General features: G+C 36.7%; 1 protein-coding gene and 1 long non-coding RNA gene across 5 annotated transcripts in view; both read left to right on the top strand.

Moving 5' to 3' along the window:
* Nucleotides 1-3,185, top strand: part of NAAA (N-acylethanolamine acid amidase) — a 55,774-nt gene extending 52,589 nt beyond the window's left edge. For all 4 annotated transcript variants that reach the window (XR_012476871.1, XR_012476870.1, XR_012476869.1 and 1 more), the window contains one exon: nucleotides 1,710-3,185. The gene's annotated coding sequence lies outside the window, so the exon portion shown is untranslated. The remainder of the gene's footprint in view (nucleotides 1-1,709) is intronic.
* A 278-nt stretch (nucleotides 3,186-3,463) lies between these two features.
* Nucleotides 3,464-21,244, top strand: part of LOC141517462 (uncharacterized) — a 29,752-nt gene continuing 11,971 nt past the window's right edge. Inside the window, exon 1 of the long non-coding RNA XR_012476872.1 lies at nucleotides 3,464-19,795. This is a non-coding gene — a long non-coding RNA (uncharacterized LOC141517462). The remainder of the gene's footprint in view (nucleotides 19,796-21,244) is intronic.

Here is a 21,244-nt window from a genome sequence, read left to right as displayed (position 1 = left end):
ATTTGAATGTTGTGAGAAAGACTTACCTTCCTCCCTCCCTTCCTTCCTCCCTCCCTCCTTTCCTTCCTTCCTCCCTCTCTTCCTTCCTTCCTTCCTTCCTTCCTTCATTCCTTCCTTCCTTCCTTCCTTCCTTCCTTCCTTCCTTCCTTCCTTCCTTCCTTCCTTCCTTCCTTCCTTCCTCCCTCCCTCCCTCCCTCCCTCCCTGCCTCTGTCTCTATGTCTTTGTCTCTGTCTCTGTCTCTCTTTCTCTCTCTTTTTCTCTCTTTGTCTCTGTGTCTCTCTTTTGTTCATTTTTTCTTTCTTTCTTTCATTCTTTTTTTTTTAAGTTTCTTTGCAAGGCAATGGGGTTAAGTGGCTTGCCCAAGGACACACAGCTAGGTCATTATTAAGTGTCTGAGGCCGGATTTGAACCCAAGTACAACTGACTCCAGGGCCGGTGCTCTATCCACTGTGCAATATAGCCACCCCTTTTTCTTTTATTCTTTTCAGATTTCTGGGAGTTTTACTTCCTTTTAGCATTTCTTTTTTTTGTTTGTTTTTTTTGAGGGGAGGTTCTTGGGAAAAAAAAATCTCTCTTATGATCTCATTCTCTGGGGTGGCTAGGTGGCACAGTGGATAGAGCACCGGCCCTGGAGTCAGGAGTACCTGGGTTCAAATCCGGTCTCAGACACTTAATAATGACCTAGCTGTGTGGCCTTGGGCAAGCCACTTAACCCCATTTGCCTTGCAAAATCCTAAAAAAAAAAAAAAAAAAAAAAAAAAAGATCTCATTCTCCCACCTTCCCACCTATCGTGATGTGTTCATTTACATTTATTATTCTATATTACCCCTTTGTAAATGTGCCTTATCCTGGAATACTATGTAAACTTCACAGGGACAAAGACCATAGAATAAAGCTCCATGTCCCTCATGTAACAGGAACTTGTTAACAACAACAAAAACTTACAGACAGTTCCTGTGTTCCATAAATACATAGTACAATCAACATTCTAAGAAAATATTTATATTGACTTTATCATTCAATATTATGTTCTTTCTACTCTTCCTTCCAAAACTCCTAAAATAAATGAAAGTAGAAGAGCCCATTCAGGGAGATCACCCCCCAGGTGAAAGGGCTTGGCTTGAGACCCCCAGAGCTCTGCCCACTTGCTGCCCACTTGCCCAGTGTGCCTCTCTTAAGTCCTTTGTCCTTGGGTCCTGCATGTCTGTCTCCTGACCTCCACTGTCATCAGTTCTGTTCTCTCTGGGTCCAGCCCCCATGTGTCTGCCCCCGCAGTGTGTTTTCCCTCTTGGTTCTGGCCAGGCCTCCCTATGTTTCTCCTTCTGCTTTGGACCTAGGACCAGCCTGTCCTTGAACCATGTGCTGGCTTCTTCCCACCACGAGGTCCCCTTCCTGCTTCCCTCCCTTTCCCTTCCTATGTAAAGTGAGAACTCCTATATATGTAAGCATTTTAAGATTTGCAAAGCACATTATTAATATTATCTCATTTGATCCTCACAGCAACACTGGGAGTTAGGAGCTATTTTTTTATTTCCATTTTATAAATGAGGCAGATAGAGATCCAGGGACTTGCCTAGGGATCACAGCTAGTACACTATCTAAATGTGGGATTTGAACTCAGGTCAAGGGCTCTATCCAAAATACACAGTTTCATTTGCTCAAGAGAGATAATTTGCATTTATAACTCAACCCCTCTTTTTTTCCCAGAGAAACAGTTTACACAACAATAATGAGTGCAGCAGATCCAGACAAGTAAACAACATGAGTAAGAAACTCAGATGAAATGTGTGAATAAAAACAAGAAAGGATCCAGCTGAATTATGAAAAGCTTCTTTGTAAAAGTACCAGCGGTTCCATTGGTTTACTTTCATCCCTCCAAGAAGAGAATGTTATTAAAAATAATGACTTTGGGGGCGGCTAGGTGGCTCAGTGGATAGAGCACTGGCCTTGGAGTCAGGAGTACCTGGGTTCAAATTTGACCTCAGACACTTAATAATTACCTAGCTGTGTGGCCTTGGGCAAGCCACTTAACCCCATTGCCTTGCAAAAACTAAAAAAACTAAAAAAATAAAAAATAATGACTTTGTTCATTGCGATTTTCCTATCTATTCTAACCTCCCCCATACCCTGCTGTAGCCACCATTCCAGTGGGGGGTGGGGGTGGCTTAATGACGGTTTAAGTTAAACGCTACAGGACCCTGAGTAAAAGTTCCTACAAATTTATTATTTTGTAATTGTTGAACAGACAGATTTGGTCGTCAAAACAGGTCACATTGAAAATGTTAAGTTTCCCATTTTTGAGGTATTTGGGGGATAGAAAGTTAACCCTGGCAAATTGTTAAATTAGAGGAAATTTGCTTTCCTTGCCTCTCCTCACTAGTCTTTCAAATTCTGGTTCAGTTTGAATTTTTTTATGATAAAATATTAAAAGTGTAACTAGTTAAATATATTGCTACTTACTGAACCATGGAAATGACAGTGTTTGATCTAAACAGATTTACTCTAAAAGTTCTTTTACTTTTCTCCCTAATAATGGAAGTAAAATATGCTTTTTCAATAAAAATTCACCGTAAAGGTGAATGAAGCAAATGGGACCCATCTTCTCTTTTGTGAAAGGATCTGTCTTCATGGAATCTTCATCTAGGTTTGATAAGATAAGGTAAAGGGTATAAGGAGAGATGGTGGTCAGTGGGGCAAAAAATAAACAAGATTGACCAACCTCTTCAACATTTATTCTTTTGCTCCCTATTCCAAGAGGCTCACCCTGAAAGACAACTATTTTCATGGCTATTGCCATGGCCCAAAGCTATGTTTTTTCTCATGTGGTTAGGAATAAATAATTATAACCATAATTAGCCTTTTCTTGGCACGTTAAGGCTTAGAAAACCAATATTTATTTTAATTTTTAAATTGAAATTTAATTAAATTTAATGACAAATTTTAAATGGATGAAATTTATTTGAATCATAATTCTGTTGAACCTTGTTCCATATTTTCAAATATTGTTTAGCACAATGCTTGTTGACTATTACTTCTGGAAAACAGTCTATAACCCAATGATCCAATCAACTAATACTAGTAATAATAATGATGATAGGAGTCTTTTATATAGCACTTAAAAGATTAATAAAATGTTGGTGTTTTGTCAATTCTGCAATACTTGAATAAAATCATTTATTGTAATAGTCTTATCTTCATTTCATATCATAAAGTCATTGCATGAGGTTAGCTGGTACAGTGGATAGAGCACCGGACCTGGGCTGAGGAGGACCTGAATTCAAATGTAGCCTCAAACACTTAATAATTACCTAGCTGTGTGACCTTGGGCAAGTCACTTAACCCCATTGCTTTGTAAAAAACAAAAAAAGAAAAAAAGAAAAATTCATTGCCTATTTCAGTTCATATATATATATATATATATATATATATATATATATATATATATAGTCCCTAAAGAAAATAGAAATATTTGCCAAAGATTATAAAGACAGTACATGAGAAGACTTCTGCATCTCACTCCTCTGTAAGGTGGGAAGTTTGAGGGTATGGTTACCTTGCTTGTATTTTTGGGCATTTTCAATTTATTAATAGTTTCCCTGTGCTTTTCCCTCTTCCTTTTTTTTCCTTAAAAGATCATTTGCTAGGGGCAACTAGGTGCCACAGTGAATAGAGCACTGGCCCTGGAGTCAGGAGAACCTGAGTTCAAATCCAACCTCAGACACGTAATAATTACCTAGCTGTGTGGTCTGGGGCAAGCCACTTTAACCCCATATGCCTTGCAAAAAAAAAAAAAAACCTAAAAAAAAAGATCATTTGCTATATGGAAGGGAAATATTAGGAAAAAAACAAAAGACATGAATAATTTACTTATTTTTTTTAAATTGCTTTTTGAATTTTACAATTTTTCCCCAATCTCGTTTCCCTCCCCTCCACCCCCCCACAGAAGGCAGTCTGATGGTCTTTACATTGTTTCCACAGTATTACATTGATCAAAATTGAATGTATTGAGAGAGAAATCATATCCTTAAGGAAAAAAAATAAAATATAAGAGATAGCAAAATTACATAAGGAGATACTTTTTTTTTTAAATTAAAGGTAATAGTTTTTGGTCTTTGTTTAAACTCTACAATTCATTCTTTGGATACAGATGGTATTCTCTGTTGCAGATATCCTAAAATTATCCCTCATTATTGCACTGATGGAATGAGCAAGGCCATTTAGGCCTGATCATCACCCCAATGTTGCTGTTAGGGTGTACAGTGTTCTTCTGGTTCTGCTCATCTCACTTAGCATTAGTTCATGCAAATCTTTCCAGGCTTCTCTGAATTCCCATCCTTTCTGGTTTCTAATAGAACAATAGTGTTCCATGACATACATATACCACAGTTCAGTAAGCCATTCCCCAATTGATGGACATCCAATTTCCAATTCTTTGCCACCACAAATAGGACTGCTATGAATATTTTTGTACAAGTGATGTTTTTACCCTTTTTGATGATCTCTTCAGGGTATAGACCCAGTAGTGAGTGGTATTGCTGGATCAAAGGGTGTGCACATTTTTATTGTTCTCCAGAAAGTTTGGATGAGTTCACAGCTCCACCAACAATGTATTAGTGTCCCAGATTTTCCACATCCCTTCCAACATTGAACATTGTCCTTTTTAGTCATATTGACCAGTCTGAGAGGTGTCAGGTGGTACCTCAGATGCTTTAACTTGCATTTCTCTAATCAGTAATGATTTAGAGCAATTTTTCATATGACTATGGATCGCTTTGATTTCCTCATCTGTAAATTGTCTCTGCATATCCTTTGACCATTTGTCAATTGGGGAATAGCCTGTTTTTATAAATTTGACTCAGTTCTCTATCTTTTAGAAATGAGTCCATTGTCAGAAACACTAGTTGTAATAATTGTTTCCCAATTTACTACATTTCTTTTGATCTTGGTTACAGTAGTTTTGTTTGTGCAAAAGCCTTTTAATTTAATGTAATCAAAATCACCTAGTTTGTTTTTAATGATGTTCTCCATCTCTTCCTTGGTCAAAAACTGCTTCCCTTTCCATAGATCTGAGAGGTAAACTATTCCTTGATCTCCTTGTTTGCTTATAATATTTATATCTAAATCCTGTATCCATTTTGATCTTATCTTGGTATAGGATGTGAGGTGTTGGTCTAATCCAAGTTTTGTCATACTGACTTCCAAGTTTCCCAACTTTTTAATTGAAGAGAGAATTTTTTATCCCAGAAGCTGGACTCTGGATTTATCAAATAGCAGATTACCATAATCATTTCCTGCTTTTGCACTTAGTCTAGTCCACTGGTCCACCACTCTATTTCTTAGCCAATACCAGACAGTTTTGATGACTGATGCTTTATAATATAATTTTAGATCAGGTAGGGCTAAGTCCTTCTCTTTTGCACTGTTTTTCATTAAATCCCTGGATATTCTTGACTTTTTATTTCTTTATATGAATTTACTTACAATTTTTTCTAACTCGTTAAAGTAATTTTTTGGAATTTTGATTGGTAGTTTAATTTAGGTAGAATTGTCATTTTTATTATATTATCTTGGGGCGGCTAAGTGGCTCAGTGGATAAAGCGCCAGTCTTGGAGTCAGGAGTACCTGGGTTCAAATCCGACCTCAGACACTTAATTACCTGGCTGTGTGGCCTTGGGCAAGTCACTTAATCCCATTGCCTTGCAAAAAAAAAAAAACTAAAAAAAACAAAAGAGAGAGAGAGCATTATTATATTATCTTGACCTATCCATGAGCAATTGATTTTGCCCAGTTATTTAAATCTTTCATGTGAGAAGTGTTTTGTAGTTGTTTTCATAGAGTTCCTGAGCTTGGCAAGTAGACTCCCAAGTATTTTATATTGTCTGGCATTACTTTGAACGAGATGTCTCTTTCTAGCTCTTTCTGTTGTATCTTGCTAGACATATATAGAAATGCTGAGGATTTATGAGGGTTTATTTTATAACCTGCAATTTTGCTAAAATTGCTAATTGTTTCTAATGGTTTTTTAGATGTTTTCTAGGATTCTCTAGGTAGGACATCATGTCATCTGCAAAGAGTGAGAGTTTTGTCTCTTCCTTCCCAATTCCAATTCCTTCAATTTCTTTTTCTTCTCTAATTGCTGAAGCTAACATTTCTAATACAATATTGAATAGTAGTGGTGACAGTTGTTATATCCTTGTTTCACCCCTGATCTTATTGGGAATGCCTCTAGGTTATCCCCATTGCATATAATGCTTGATGATGGTTTCAGATAGATACTGCTTATTATTTTAAGGAGCTTTCCATTTATTCCTACACTCTCTAGTGTTTGTAGTAGGAATGGATGCTGTATTTTGTCAAAAGCTTTTTCAGCATCTATTAATATGATCACATGATTTCTGATAGGTTTGTTGTTGATAAAGTTAAATGTTCTTCTCCTAGCTTCTTTTTCTGGGTTTTGTCAATAGAATTTCTGTTAAGAGGTTTCTTTCATATTATTTCTGAGGGTGTCTAGCTTCTCTCTGCCATCTTAGTCAGAGGTATGATAATTTATTTTCTAAAAAAGAACTATTTGCTGAATTGAATTTGTCCAATTGAACCCATAAAGAATGATAACAGGAAGTTATCTGGCTTCTTAGATAAGTTTATGAACGGTACGTTTCCCTAATACTCCAGGTAGTTCTGGGATCTGATTGATATCGGTATCCCCAATATTGAAACAAACTTCACCTCATTCATACCTTCCCATATTCTTTCATATATTCCCACAAGTTTATCATGGGGATCTACCGTGTGATATGTAAGGAACCTTCCTTGCTTTTTGAATATTTAAGCAGCACACCTACTTTCCATCGGTTTTGCTTTGCTTTCACTAAACAATGCAAAGCTGGTCTGTCAGGACATGCATTTTGAACAGATCTGATTAATAGTCAAGAACTAGAACCAGAACTAAACAAGATAAGGAATACAGGGAATTGTAAAGAACCGTAAATGACCCTAAGCTTCTTCCTGATGCGAAGGTCCATCCAATTTAACATCAGTTTTATTCTGGGGATATTATTCACCCCTGTCATGAAATACTCTAGTCTCTGAAGACTTCATGTTAAGAGTGTTCATTTGGGGCAGCTAGGTGGCGCAGTGGATAGAGCACCGGCCCTGGAGTCAGGATTCCTGAGTTCAAATCCGGCCTCAGATGCTTAATAATGACCTAGCTGTGTGGCCTTGGGCAAGCCACTTAACCCCATTGCCTAGCAAAAACTAAACAAAAAAAAGTGTTCATTTGAAAATTAAGATAAACTGGGAGATACTTTATTGTGAATGATCAATGTATTATTTAGGCTAACAGTAAACCTGGGCAGTTAGGTAGCACAGTGGATATAGTGCACTGCCTAGGGCCAGGAAGATTTAACTTTTGAGTTCAAGTCCAGCCTTAGTTGCTGGGTGACCCTAGGCAAGTCATTTAACCCCATTTACCTCATTTTCCTCACCTGTAAAATGAGTCTGAGAAGGAGATGGCAAGCTACTCCATTATCTTTTTCAAGAAAATCCTAAATCGGGTCATGAAGAGTTAGTTATGATTGAACAACTAGTAAAGCAGAATTTTTAGCTAGATATCTTAACTTATGTAATGAAGTCTTATTGTGAAATGTATCAGGGGTCTCCTTTAAATTCAGTCTACAGTTTAGTTTAAGAAAGAACTCTAACTGAAACAATATTTCCAAACGGCAACATTTTAAATACCATAGGCTTTATATCTACAAAGACTACCTAATAGGTGACTACCTAATAGGTGACTCAGGAGGACCTGAGTTCAAATCCGACCTCAGACACTTAATAGGTGCCAGCTATGCCAAAGAAATTTTTTCTTTTTTTTTTTTTGGAGGCAATCAGCATTAAGTGACTTGTCCAGGGTCATAAAACTTAAGTGTCCGAGGCTAGATTCAAACTAAGGTCCTCCTGATACTTCCCTATGACAAACTTTTAATTTTTATTTTCTATTCTAAAAGTACTTTAATAATTTTCAAAAGTGATGATCAAATAATGCTTGATAACAATTAAATCTTTAACAAATAAACATTTCTGCACAGCCATCACCCTTATACAATCATGGAACTTGACTTTAAGTTTAAAAAAAATGAGATTTTACCCATCTCTATTGAAGTAACCATCTATTTCAAAATAAAGCAATTGACTAGCTGAAGGGCTTAAAGTATCACGAAGGTATCATTTTTTTATTTGATTAAAAATGAACAAAAATACAATGACCTTACCATATTATATGCTTATTAACAAGGTTTTAACTGTCTGATCACAATCTTTCTTTAATTCCTCAGTTCATAATCTAATCATATTCTTGATTCAACGTTTTTCCTTTTTTTTAGGTATGTTTTTAAACAAGGCAATGGAGTTAAGTGACTTGCCCAAGGTCACACAGCTCAGTAATTATTAAATGTCTGAGGCCGGATTTGAGCTCAGGTTCTCCCGACTCCAGGGCCAGTGCTTGATTCAACATTTTTGTAAGAACATCTTCATGTAAAACCTATATCAGATTACCTGTTATCTCAGGATGGAGTGAGGGAAAGGTGGGAGGGAAAAGACTTTCCAAAAATGAATATTGAAAATGATCTTTACATATAATTGGAAAAATAAATAATAAAAAATTTAAGAAAGAAAATCTAGAAATATAACTTATTGTCAATCAGATTTGCAATTGAATGAGTTGAGTCATTTCAACCATTAGGTTTTTTGGTTTGTTTGTTTAGGTTTTTGCAAGGCAAATGGAGTTAAGTGGCTTGCCCAAGGCCACACAGCTAGGTAATTACTAAGTGTCTGAGACTGGATTTGAACCCAGGTACTCCTGACTCCAGGGCCGGTCCTTTATACACTGTGCCACCTAGCTGCCCCTTCAAGCATAAGTTTTTGATATTCTATGGTGATCACATACAAGACCAACAGTCTTCTTGATTCAATTATATTTTACACAGAAGTCCAATGATATAATTCCTAATATCAAATATTGGATGACTACATAAAAAGCATTTTTCATCACACCTTTGGCAGTATTTGTAAAAATACTTCTTTTCATTGTTGTAAAATCTAGCATTACTAAACCAGGAAACTCATTGTCTTTCTGGATGCTCCTGGTTCCCCTATGTCCTACAAATTCTTTCTGATCTGGCAGGGATAGATTAACCAAAGGAAATCTGAGGATTTTTTTTAAAGCAGTAAATGGCTCAGATGGATCTAGTCCTGAATACCACTTAGCATTTTTGCATAATCAATTATAAAAAAGGTTAGGAGGTTCTTCTGAAAATAGATAGATGCCCCAAATTTTGAGATGTACAGAACAAGTAAACTTAACCTACTAACTCTAATTTTGGGACCCAATAAAACCTGGGTTTACCATTCTAATATTCAATATTAATGGTTAATGGTTAATATTGAATTAATGGTTAATTAAAGGCTTTTAGAAAAACATAGCTAATTAAAGAGAGGTTAAAAATTAATCTAGAATTAAGGTTTACTAACCTTCAAGTTGATTCCTGGAATAAATAAAAGAAAACTTCACAGGCACTACTTTCAAGGTGACTTCATTTAGTTAATTAACATCTGTTAAGCTTGTGCAGAGCACCTTATCAACAAAAGGATTGGAGTTTTGGGGGGCTTTTTTAATCTTCTTACATTGACTAGGGAAAGGGAAAGCACAGAAAAAAAGGCATTTTTCTTAAATCTGTTTATTTCCGATTTCTTATCATTTTTCCTTTTTTTTCTCAAAATGAATTCTATGAGTGGTAATCATTAAAATATGTCTAGCTTGGGTGCAGCCAGGTGGCACAGTGGATAAAATACTGGCCCTGGAGTCAGGAGGACCTGAGTTCAAATCCGACCTCAGACACTTAATAATTACTTAGCTATGTGACCTTGGCCAAGTCACTTAACTCCATTGCCTTGCAAAAACCAAAAAAAATATTTCTGGCTTTATAAAAGAAACATTTAAAACACAATTTGGAAATTTTCGGTAAAGAGACTACTTGTTGAAGACTTAGCAAACTTCTCAAAAAAGGTTGCTATTCTTTCTCCATTGCAACAAGACAAAGACAGATACAGAAAAACATTTACAAGCAAGGTTTTTCCTTCTTATCTTCATGTGCACAATTTTCTACACAGACACGGAAGCACAGACAAGTACAGAACTGATGGATCATCCCCCATTGAGTCGGTTCAACTTTACAATCAATATGTTGCTATTTCCAATTTAGTCACTAGATGGCTCCAGAGACCATACTATATCCACAGAACTAGCCATGTAGACAAAGGCTTTTTTTATTTATGTCCAACTCTTAAAGCAGTAAATGGTCTCCTTCTGCTCCATTGTAGCTGTAGTGCTACAACTTCATTAACTAAATACTCTCTAAGTATTCTCTCTCCCTCTGCCCCAATAGAAATAGGACCCTTGAAGTGGCTAGGTGGAACAGTGGATAGAGCACCAGTCCTGGAGTCAGGAGTACCTGGGTTCAAATGTGACCTCAGGACTTAATAATTACCTAGCTGTGTGGCCTTGGGCAAGTCACTTAACTCCGTTTGCCTTGCAAAACCCTAAAAACAAACGAACAAAAAGAAATAGGACCCTTGTAATCAACATCTTTTCTTGACTCCTTTATACCATACCCTCCTACTATATTCAGCCCTCACTAGCTAAAGTATTGGCTAAACACTCCAACTTTTGTGGTCATCCTATACCCAGAGCCTCTTTTTCTCTAAGTAAGCTTCGTTTAACTATCTAAAAAGAAGCACAATTTTCAAGAGTTGCAAATATTATCTTCTCTTGTAGAGGTGTATACAGTTTAATGTCCATGACTAGCATTTATTCCCTTCTCATTTACCTTTTTTTTTTCAAGGCAAATGGGGTTAAGTGGCTTGCCCAAGGCCACACAGCTAGGTAATTATTAAGTGTCTGAGACCAGATTTGAACCCAGGTACTCCTGACTACAGGGCCCGTGCTCTATCCACTGCTCCACCTAGCTGCCCCCCTCATTTACCTTTTCACACATCTCAAGTCTTGTATTTGAAGATTGAATTTTCTTTTCAGTTGTTTTTTTTACCAGAAAATTGGAAGCTCTCTATTTCATTGAAAATTCATCTTTTGCCCTGAAAGAATATGCTGAATTTTTCAGGATAGTTAATTCTTGGCTGCAATCCAAAGTCCTTTGCCCTCCAGATGATCATATTCTAGGCCCCTCAAATACTTTAATGTTGAAGCTATTAAGTCCTACATAATTCTGACTGTGCTTCCTTGATATTTAAATTCAGTAAAGAGACTCCTTGTCTGAAGACTTAGAAAACTTCTCAAAAAGGTTCCTATTCTTTCTCCATTGTAACAAGACACAGACAGATACAGAGAAATATTTGCTAGCAAGGTTTTTTCCTTATCTTCATGTGCACAATTTGGGCTGCTCGCAGTATTTTCTCCTTTAGCTGAAGATTCTGGAATTTGGTTATAGTATTCCTTGGAGTTTTTATTCTGGAGGTGATTTGTGAATTCTTTCAAAGACTTTTTAACATTCTTGTTCTAAGATTTTAAGGGCAGTTTTCTACAATAATATCCAGGAGAATATTTTCCAAGCTCTTTTTTTGATAGAGGCTTTCAGGTAAACCAGTAATTCATAAACTATCTCTACTGGATCTATTTTCCAGGGCATATATTTTTCCTGAAAGGTATTTTATATTTTCTTCTATTTTTTAAAGCTTTTTTGGTTTTGTTTGGTGGAATCTTGGTGTGTCACAGAGTCATTAGTTTCCATTTGTCCCATTCTAATTTTTAGCATTTTATTTTCTTCAATTAGCTTTTGTGTTTCTTTTTCTATTTGATTAATTTTGCATTCTGATGAGTTGCATTTCTTTTCCAGTTGCTCAATTTTATTTTTGGATGAGTTACATTCTTTTTCCAATGGATGATTTTTACTCTTATTTATTGATTGATTTTTAGGTTTTTGCAAGGCAAATTGGATTAAGTGGCTTGCCCAAGGCCACACGGCTAGGTAATTATTAGGTGTCTGAGGTTGGATTTGAACTCAGGTACTCCTGACTCCAGGGCTGGCCCTCTATCCACTGCGCTACCTAGTTGCCCTGATGATTTTTACTGTCAATGGAATTGATTTCTTCAGTCAGTTTTTCAAATTCTCCTACATGATTCTCATTTCTTTTTTTCCATTTTTCTTCTTCCTCTCTTTGGTTTTTAAAATACTTTGTGAGTTCTTTCATGATATTTTGGATTTAAAACCAATTCATAACCTCCTTTGAGGCTTCATTATGTAGGCAATTTGTTACAGCTTTCTTTTTATGAGATGGCATTTTTAGTACTGTTTTTGTTGTTTTGCTCATTTTGATAGTGCACTCTGCTCCTAGGATACAGGGAGTATAGTACCAAACATTTTGTTCCGGGGCTGGTCACTGGTCCTTGGATTATTGCTTATGAAGTCCAGGCATTGCCTATGCAGAGGTTTGTTTCCTCCTTTGTGCCTATGCTTTGCCCACGAAGTCCTATCTGTCATCCTAGGGCTTGGACGTTGTCTGGGGTTGGGACCCTCCCTGGTGGTCTGCTATCTAACTGAGCCAGGACCTGAGATGCAGTATAACTAACCTCCCTTGGCTCTCCAGCTCTCCCTAAATTGGCTATATTTCCCCCTTACCTCTGAAGAGACAAATTTTTACTGAACATCCACCACAATATCTTGAGTTGAAAACTTGTTTTGATTTTTTTTTTTGGTAGGATTTGCACCTTTAAGGTCTGTGTAAAGGTTTCATTTAAAGTTGTGTTGGGAAAATCTCCCAGAACTTGCTACCTGTCATCTTGGCTCTATCCTGGAAGTCCCTGGTCATTGACTATAAATATGAACTAAAGATCTTCTGAGAGGGTCAAGATTTAGATTCATCAACCAATGAGGCTCTGTATTCAACTTTATGTCTTCACTCTCTTATAGGTATCAAATACTATTAAACTAGAATGCTGGAGACAGGAGTCATTGCAGATTATGAGGAAAGTGAAAATGCCATTCACTGAAATAGGATCTGATCCCTTTAATGAATGACCATTGTCTTGGAGCTGATCCTCAGTTGTCTTAATTTCAGATTAGACCTTTTTAATCTCACATTGGAGCTTGCTGTATAAATTATTCCCTTAAAATTTTCATGTAAATGGGGACATTAGAGTATAGATGGGTAGTCAGTCATTTTATCTTGGTAATAATAAGATCTGAAATTTTTTCTGTACCTATAACATCTTCCTCTTTCTCACCCCTTGATTTTATTTTTTTAAATAATCATCTCATCATATTCAGCTTACACCTGTGCCCTCTATCTATGTATAACTGCTTTTAACTGTCCAAATAATGGGAAAGATTTTAGGAGTATATGTATCAACTTTCCATGTAGAGATGTATATAGTTTAATCTTTTTGAATCCCTTATGATTTGTCTTTCTTGTTTATTCTTCTTTTTAGTCTTACATTTGAAAGTCAAATTTTCTATTTAACTCTGGTGTTTACATCAGGATTGCTTTTTTCCTATACTGTGGACAAAGTAAACAGCAATATAATAGGACAATCAGCTGGAAAAGGCTCAGCTTTTCTAAGTTATGGTGTGAACTAAAACAATTCTCAAGGACTTATGATAAAGAATGCTATCTATAACTGAAGAAGGAGCTGATATATCTGAATACTAATTGAAACATTCTTATTTTTTATTTTTCTTGAGGTTTCTTTTTCTTGGGAGGGGGGAAATCTATTTTCTTTTGTACTATGACTATTATGGAAATGTTTTGCATTGCTATACATTTATAACCTATATCAAATTGCTTGCTTTCTCAATGAAGGAGAGAAGGGTGGAAGGAAGGGAGAGAATATGGAACTCAATGTTTTAAAAACATGTTAAAATTGCTTTTAAGGGTAACTGGGGAAAAATAAAATGCTTAAATTTAGAAAAAGTCCTATTTTCCATTGAATGTCCACTTTCCCCCTGAAGAATTATATTCCATTTTGCTGAGTACATGATCCTTTGTTATAATTCTAGCTCTTTTGTCTTCATAATATTATGTAATCCTTTAATGTAGAAACTGGTAAATCTTGTGATAGCCTAAGTGTGTCTCCATGATATTTGAATTGTGTCAAAAATTTTTGACTTCTTGTAATATTTGCTTCTTGACCTGAAAGCTTTGGAATTTGGTTATGATATACTTGGGAATTTTCATTTTGGAATCTCTTTCAGGAGGTGATCAATGGATTCTTTAAATTTCTATTCTACCCTCTGGTTCTAGAATATCAGGGCAGTTTTCCTTGATAATTCCTGGAAAGAGGTTATCTAGGCTCTTTTTTAGATCATAGATTTTCTTTCTTTCTTTCTTTCTTTCTTTCTTTCTTTCTTTCTTTCTTTCTTTCTTTCTTTCTTTCTTTCTTTCTTTCTTTCTTTCTTTCTTTCTTTTAGATTTTTGCAAGGGAAATGGGGTTAAGTGGCTTGCCCAAGGCCACCAGTTAGGTGTCTGAGGCCAGATTTGAACTCAGGTATTCCTGATTCCGGGGCTGATGTTCTATCTACTGTGCCACCTAGTTGCCCCTGATCATAGCTTTTCAATCCAATAGTTCTTAAATTATCTCTTTTGGGTCTTATTTTCCAGTCTAATTGCTTTTTCCAATGAGATATTTCACACTGTCATCTATTTTCCATTTCATTTCATTTTATTTTACTGTTTCTTGATGTTTCCTCGAGTTATTACCGTCCACTTAACTCAATTCTAATTTTTAAGGAATTATTTTTTTCATTTTTCCATGTGTTCTCTTCTACTTTTATAGCAGTTCTTTTCTTCACTATTTTGGCTTCACTCACCTTGAGCTGTAATTTGAAGGAAACCAGGGATTCTAACATGGTAAGGTGAAGGAGAAACACATTTTAGGCATGGGGGAACAGATTTTGCAAAGGCACAGAGATTGGACATGGAGAGTTTTCTGTTTGAGACAGTAAGAAGACCAATTTAGGTGACACCTCAAGTTCATGAAGGAGAATAATATCATAATCTAAAGGCCTCATAATTGTCTTTTATTTTTACAAGATAGTTATTTATGAGGGAAAGCCTTCCCTCCATCGACAGCAGGGACTTAATACATATTTGTTATTGTTGAATTAGTATAAATGTAGTGGCTTAAAGGGATTGACTGAATATTAAGGAGAATTAAAACAGGAGTTATCCTATTTGAGATCTTTATAGGAGCTTATCCTATATAGGACAGTATTGGCTCAGGAAGAATTGTTATTTGTCCTTTATTTTTGGAGAGAACCAGGAAGAAATGAGGTGTGAAAGGTCTCATTTTGAACTGTGTTGATTGATTAAGATCAAGTCTGCTAAGTCAGTACAGGATTTCGAGGAACAAAAGGCTCAGCTCCACAAATATTTGATTCAACTCTAGGATTAATGGTACAATATACACATATATTAATGATACAATACTATGCACATATCTAGAGAATGAAAAGATGTGGGCTTATCTGCTTTCCTGTCCCTTTGACTTCAATCTTCATTCTAACTGAAAGAAGTGAAGTTGCTGTTGTTGGCCAACCCCATTTGGTTTGGGTCCCAACTTGACTCAGAGTGAATGTAGGTAGTAATTGTGTCTGTTTTTGTCAGAAATCCTGAGGGTCTTATTTTTAAAAAACAATGCAAGAGGGCATTCTTTACTTCATTTCTTTCTTGTTTGCTTTAATCAAGGACTGGACATTACCTCAGTCAAACTGAGACCTGATAAAGACCTTAACTTAAAAAGGTCAAGATCTCCACTGCATCCAGGGCCATCTCCACATATCCTGATCCATATCTGGTCACTGGAACCAGATGGCTCTGATGAAGAAAATGACCCTGGCGACTTGCAAAGTACCTTACTCACTTAAATCCAACTCACTTACGTGTCATAGCACCATCTCCACGATGTCATTGTCTTCTTCAAGAACAAAGGACAGTAGGGGCAGCTAGGTGGCACAGTGGATAGAGCACCTGTGGTGTCTTATGTGCTTCAGGCCAAGGGTTATGGAGGATTGGCACAGAAATAGTTATATGCCTTAACAAGCAAGATGTACTTCAGAGCTTAGATAAGGGAGTAGCTACATGCCTTAACAAGCAAGATGTACTCCAGAGCTCAGATAAGGAAGTACAGGCTGAGAAAATACATCCTGCACTGTTTGGTTCTCAAAACATTCACTTAAGACAAACACAAAGAAAATGTATGGTATGCATGTGAAAAGGTGCTTGCTAAAATGCTTATGTAAGTGATTATGTAAATGAAAACTATAAAAGAATGTATCCTGTGATCAATAAATGAACCAGCTTATTCACCACATTGGTGCTTGTCTGAGTTCCTCTCCCTCAGACCCAACAAGCACCAGCCTTGGAGTCAGGAGTACCTGGTTTCAAATCCGACCTCAGATACTTAACTTAGTGATTACCTGGCCTTGTGGTCTTGGGCAAGCCACTTAACCCCATTGCCTTGAAAAAAATCTAAAAAAAAAAGAACAAAGGACAGGGGCAGCTAGGTGGCGCAAAGGAAAAATTAGAGATGAAGTGATAATCATCACAGCTGTAGTCACAAATCCTCTTTAAAGGGCAGGTGGGTCCTGAAAGGTTCCACATGTTGGAGCTATCACCGTTTCATACTTGAGAAGGCAAGGGAGCTGGGGAACCCTTTACAAAGATATCAATCTAATCTGATTGGGCACATTTTGATCCTAACTCATTCCATGGGGCCAATTGGAATAAATCTAGTTCTCTCTTTCAGATCCTTGAACATAGCTATCTTTTCCCCCTGGATTTTTTCTTGAGGTTAAACATTCCCAGATCCTTCAGTTAATTTTATATATCATAGATACCATGTCCTCCATCATCCTTATTGCCTTCCTCTGTGTCCAGAGGGAAGAAAAGACTTCTGGTACCAGGGATTGTGAATTATTCCTTTCCTACTCATGCTCTGTGCATATATGCCTCACTACTATTGTACTCTAAAATTTTCTCATTCTTCCCATGGATGCTTTATGTATTGTAGGACAGTGATGATCTCTAATTTTTCTTGTCCATCTTCTATGTACTTTGTTATTTTTATGTCTGGAAAGCACAGTGGTAGGGATTCATGATCTACCATGTTAGAAGTAAAACTAAACAAGTTTATTTCTAAAGCTCATAGTAGCAGTTACAATTCAGGGGTCCCCCTGCTATGGATGCAAAAGTAAGTTGTTAAAGCCTTTCTTTAGGGACTCTTAGAAGATTCTTCATCAAAAACTTTACTAAAATCTGGGTAAATCTATGTCCAAAGAATTCTTCTCATCTACCAGTTTAAGAATTCTGTCAAAAAGGAAAAGAAGGTTAATCTTGCCTTTTTTGTCATTCTGTCTGGAGGCAGAAGATATGAGAGAGAATATATAAATAACAGCTCATCCAAAGGGAATTATAACTTCTCCTGATATCATAAAGCTTTACTTCCTTGAGGTCAGAGGCTCTGACTCTCTCATTTTTGGTTTTGGATCTTCAACACATAGCACTTACTTGTGGCATTGTTGATTAATTATTTATTCACGTTTCTGATTGATTGATGAGCAGGATTTGCAAGCTCTAAGACTAAGGGGGTTCCCTTAGCCTCCTCCCATCTTGTTTTCCCAAATCTTTGCTACCTCCTCTCCCACACTTTTTCCTTCACAAATCAAAGCCATAGGGCGGCTAGGTGGCGTAGTGGATAAAGCACTGGCCTTGGAGTCAGGAGTAACTGGGTTCAAATCCAGTCTCAGACACTTAATAATTACCTAGCTGTGTGGCCTTGGGCAAGCCACTTAACCCCATTTGCCTTGCAAAAAAAAAAAAAACAAATCAAAGCCAGAGTTTTGATGAGGGTTCAATCATTACACTAAAGGTGACAATTTTCAATAAATACACATGGCAGAAAACAGAATATTGTATTGCACCAGGTCAGCAGAAATAACCAGTCAGCCCTAATCTGGTTGGTAGAAACTGCCCTTCTAAACCCATTGAGGAGCATCAGATTCAGGGGAGAAATTGTTCACTTGCCTATAATCTTGTGCTGCTCACATGACCCCATTTGACAACTCAGCTAATAACTATGTCCCTTTTTCGGGGACAGGGTGGGAGGAGGAGCAGAACCCATAATACCAAAGACTCATAAAGAACATGACAGATTTTAGACTAGAAAGAATTTTTGCAATTCTGGACCCATACTCTGATTTTCCAAATGAACAAACTGAGATTGGAGAGCCTCAATTACTTACCCAAAGTCAGACAAGGGTCAAGTAGTAAGGGATTCAAGCATCACTCTTCCCACTCAAATTCAGAGTTCTTTTCACTTTATCACGATGCCTCTTAGTAATTATTAGTATTACTAATTATTATAGTAATTATTATAATTACTTATAATGATAGCTCACATTTATGCAGGACTCTAATGCCTGAAAAATCCTTTAAAAATGTTATCTTGGGGCGGCTAGGTGGTGTAGTGGATAAAGCACCGGCCTTGGAGTCAGGAGTACCTGGGTTCAAATCCGGTCTCAGACACTTAATAATTACCTAGCTGTGTGGCCTTGGGCAAGTCACTTAATCCCATTGCCTTGCAAAAAAAAAAAAAAAAACAACCCCCCAAAAATGTTATCTCATTTGATCTTTATAACCATGCTGGGAGGGAGGTATAATTAATATCACCCCCATTTTACAGATGACAAAACTGAGGCAGAGGTCAAGTGACTTGCCCAAAGTCACACAGCTAGTATGTGTCCGAGACAGGATTGCAACGCAAGATGTTTAGACTACCAAATCCAGCATTAGATACAATAAACGTAAAATTCAGAAATAAATTTCAATTTCATTATAGAAGGAGATTCTATTTGAATTTTAGCTTCTAGAACAGCAACAAAAATACTCCCCAGTCCTTGATTTTTCTGTCTGGAAAAGAGTGGTGGTATGGGGGAGGGGAGGAGGGTAAAGTTTAATAGCCAATCCACATTTTCCCCTGGAACATTGCTTTCTATTTCAAGATTAATGAGATGGAACTGTCCTTGCTGATTGTTAGAAATCATGAATTCTTTTTTTTTTTTTGTAACCCATTGTTCTAAATTCTGTCCTTCCAACCCCTGTTAGCTTATTAAGGAGTCTTTCTTCCCTCCGGCACATCTGGGCCTCACCCCCTCCTCCCTTCCTCTCCTCATCCTCCCTGTCTTGTCAGCACTTTGCTATTTCTAGGCTAAGGAGCTGAGACTTAAGAGACAGATCTCTGAGTCAGTAAAAAAGGTTCTTAACCTGGGAAATCAGAAAGACTTAGAACTGAGAAAGGGAGGGGAGTTGGAAACAAGAGCAAGCCTTAATGGGAAGCAGCTTTGGCCATGAAATGGGGAGTCCCCTATTGGGCATCCCCCATTCAAATTTTCCTAGTCCAACTTAATCTCTTTCAGAGCTGCTTGGGTCTGGTGTCACATGGGAGATTCCTTAAAGCCTCTCAGGACAATTGTCAATAAGTCTGAGATTTACACTATGCTTAGGGCAGAAGGGATTCCAAGCCATAACATCAATGAACGTTTTTCCACTAAGAGCCACAACAGGAATTACTAGTTCATTTTATGTAATTTTTAAAAGAGCTGCAATATTTGGAAGAAATCCACCTACCCCACTGACTGTCAGTATGACTTACCCTGGAGGCTGATCACATTAGAGCTTCTGGCAAGGAATTTTCATCAAAATAAAACTCCTGCTGGATAACACGCAGAGAGGTAAGGGTGTTGATTCTTTCTAGAACAGAGATTGTTAAGCTTTATTGCATCCTGGACTCCTTTGGCAGTCTGGTGGGCCTCCTTCTCAGAAGAATGTCTTTATATAATTGAAGGGAATTTAGTTAAAGGATAATAAAATAAACATGTAATTTAAAATTGAATATCTTATTATAAATATTAATTTTATATTAATTTTATATATTTAAAATAGAACTTGGATATAATATAATTAATATAACTTACATTAATATTTTAGAATAAACATGTAATTTTAGAATGATAAAAATAAACATAATTTTTTTCTCAACTAATAGATTCCCTGCAATCTATCCATAGATCATGTACTTCAGGTTATGGAGGCCTACTCTAAAGAAATAAGATGACGCCTTTTGGCAATCCAGTGAAGTCTATGGGTGCCCTTTGGAAAATGATGTTTTTTATTTTTATTTTTTTGAAAGATTGTATTTATTTTGAATTTTACAATTTTCCCCCCAATCTTGCTTCCCTCCCCTTCCAGAAGGCAGTTTGTTAGTCTTTACATCATTCCCATAGTAGGCATTGATCTAAGTTGAATGTGATGAGAGAGAAATCATATCTTAAGGAAGAAACATAAAGTACGAGATATAGCAGAGTCACATAATAAGATAACTTTTTTTAAAAAAATTAAAGGTAATAGTCTTTGGTCTTTGTTCAAATTCCAGAATTCTTTTTCTGGATACAGATGCTATTCTCCATTGCAGTGGCCCAAATTGTCCCTGGTTGTTGCTCTGTTGGTATGAACAAGTCCATTAATGTTGATCATCACTCCCATGTTGCTGTTAGGGTGCACAATGTTCTTCTGGTCTGGCTCATCTTTCTCAGCATCAGTTCATGCAAATCCCTCCAGGCTTCCCTGAATTCCCGTCCCTCCTGATTTCCAATAGAACAATAGTGTTCCATCATATACATATACCACAGTTTGCTAAGCCATTCCCCAATTGAAGGACATTTACTTGATTTCCAATTCTTTGCCACCACAAACAGCTACTGTGAATATTTTTGTATAGGTGATGTGAAGAAAATGCTAACTTTTAACTAAAGAGTTGTAAGGTAAGCATAGATTTTTTTTTTCCATCAGAGTCCACAAGCCTCTTGCAATCTATCTACAGACAATGCAGAAATAAGATAGTCTTAGGGATATGGATAGAAATGGGGGATAGTTTATGAAAGTCAAATACATTCCTTAATTCTTCTAGGCTCACAAGTTACCAAGAAAAGAATGAGTCAATGACCCAGAAACTATTAGATTTGAATCCCCAGCATGAGATTTTTAATGAATGAATATTAATTGACTAGATTTTCTAAGGTCTTTTCCAAATCTGAAATGATAGACTTGCCTAGTATCGCCAATGAAACAATTCTGCTGCTTTAGTTTTGATGATTTTTGCCATTTCCTGGTATTCAACCTGT

Source organism: Macrotis lagotis, chromosome 3 (assembly GCF_037893015.1).
Source record: "Macrotis lagotis isolate mMagLag1 chromosome 3, bilby.v1.9.chrom.fasta, whole genome shotgun sequence".
Taxonomy (NCBI): Eukaryota; Metazoa; Chordata; class Mammalia; order Peramelemorphia; family Peramelidae; genus Macrotis; species Macrotis lagotis.
The sequence above is the reverse complement of the archived record's forward strand: the minus strand, read 5'-3'. Positions and strand labels throughout refer to the sequence as shown.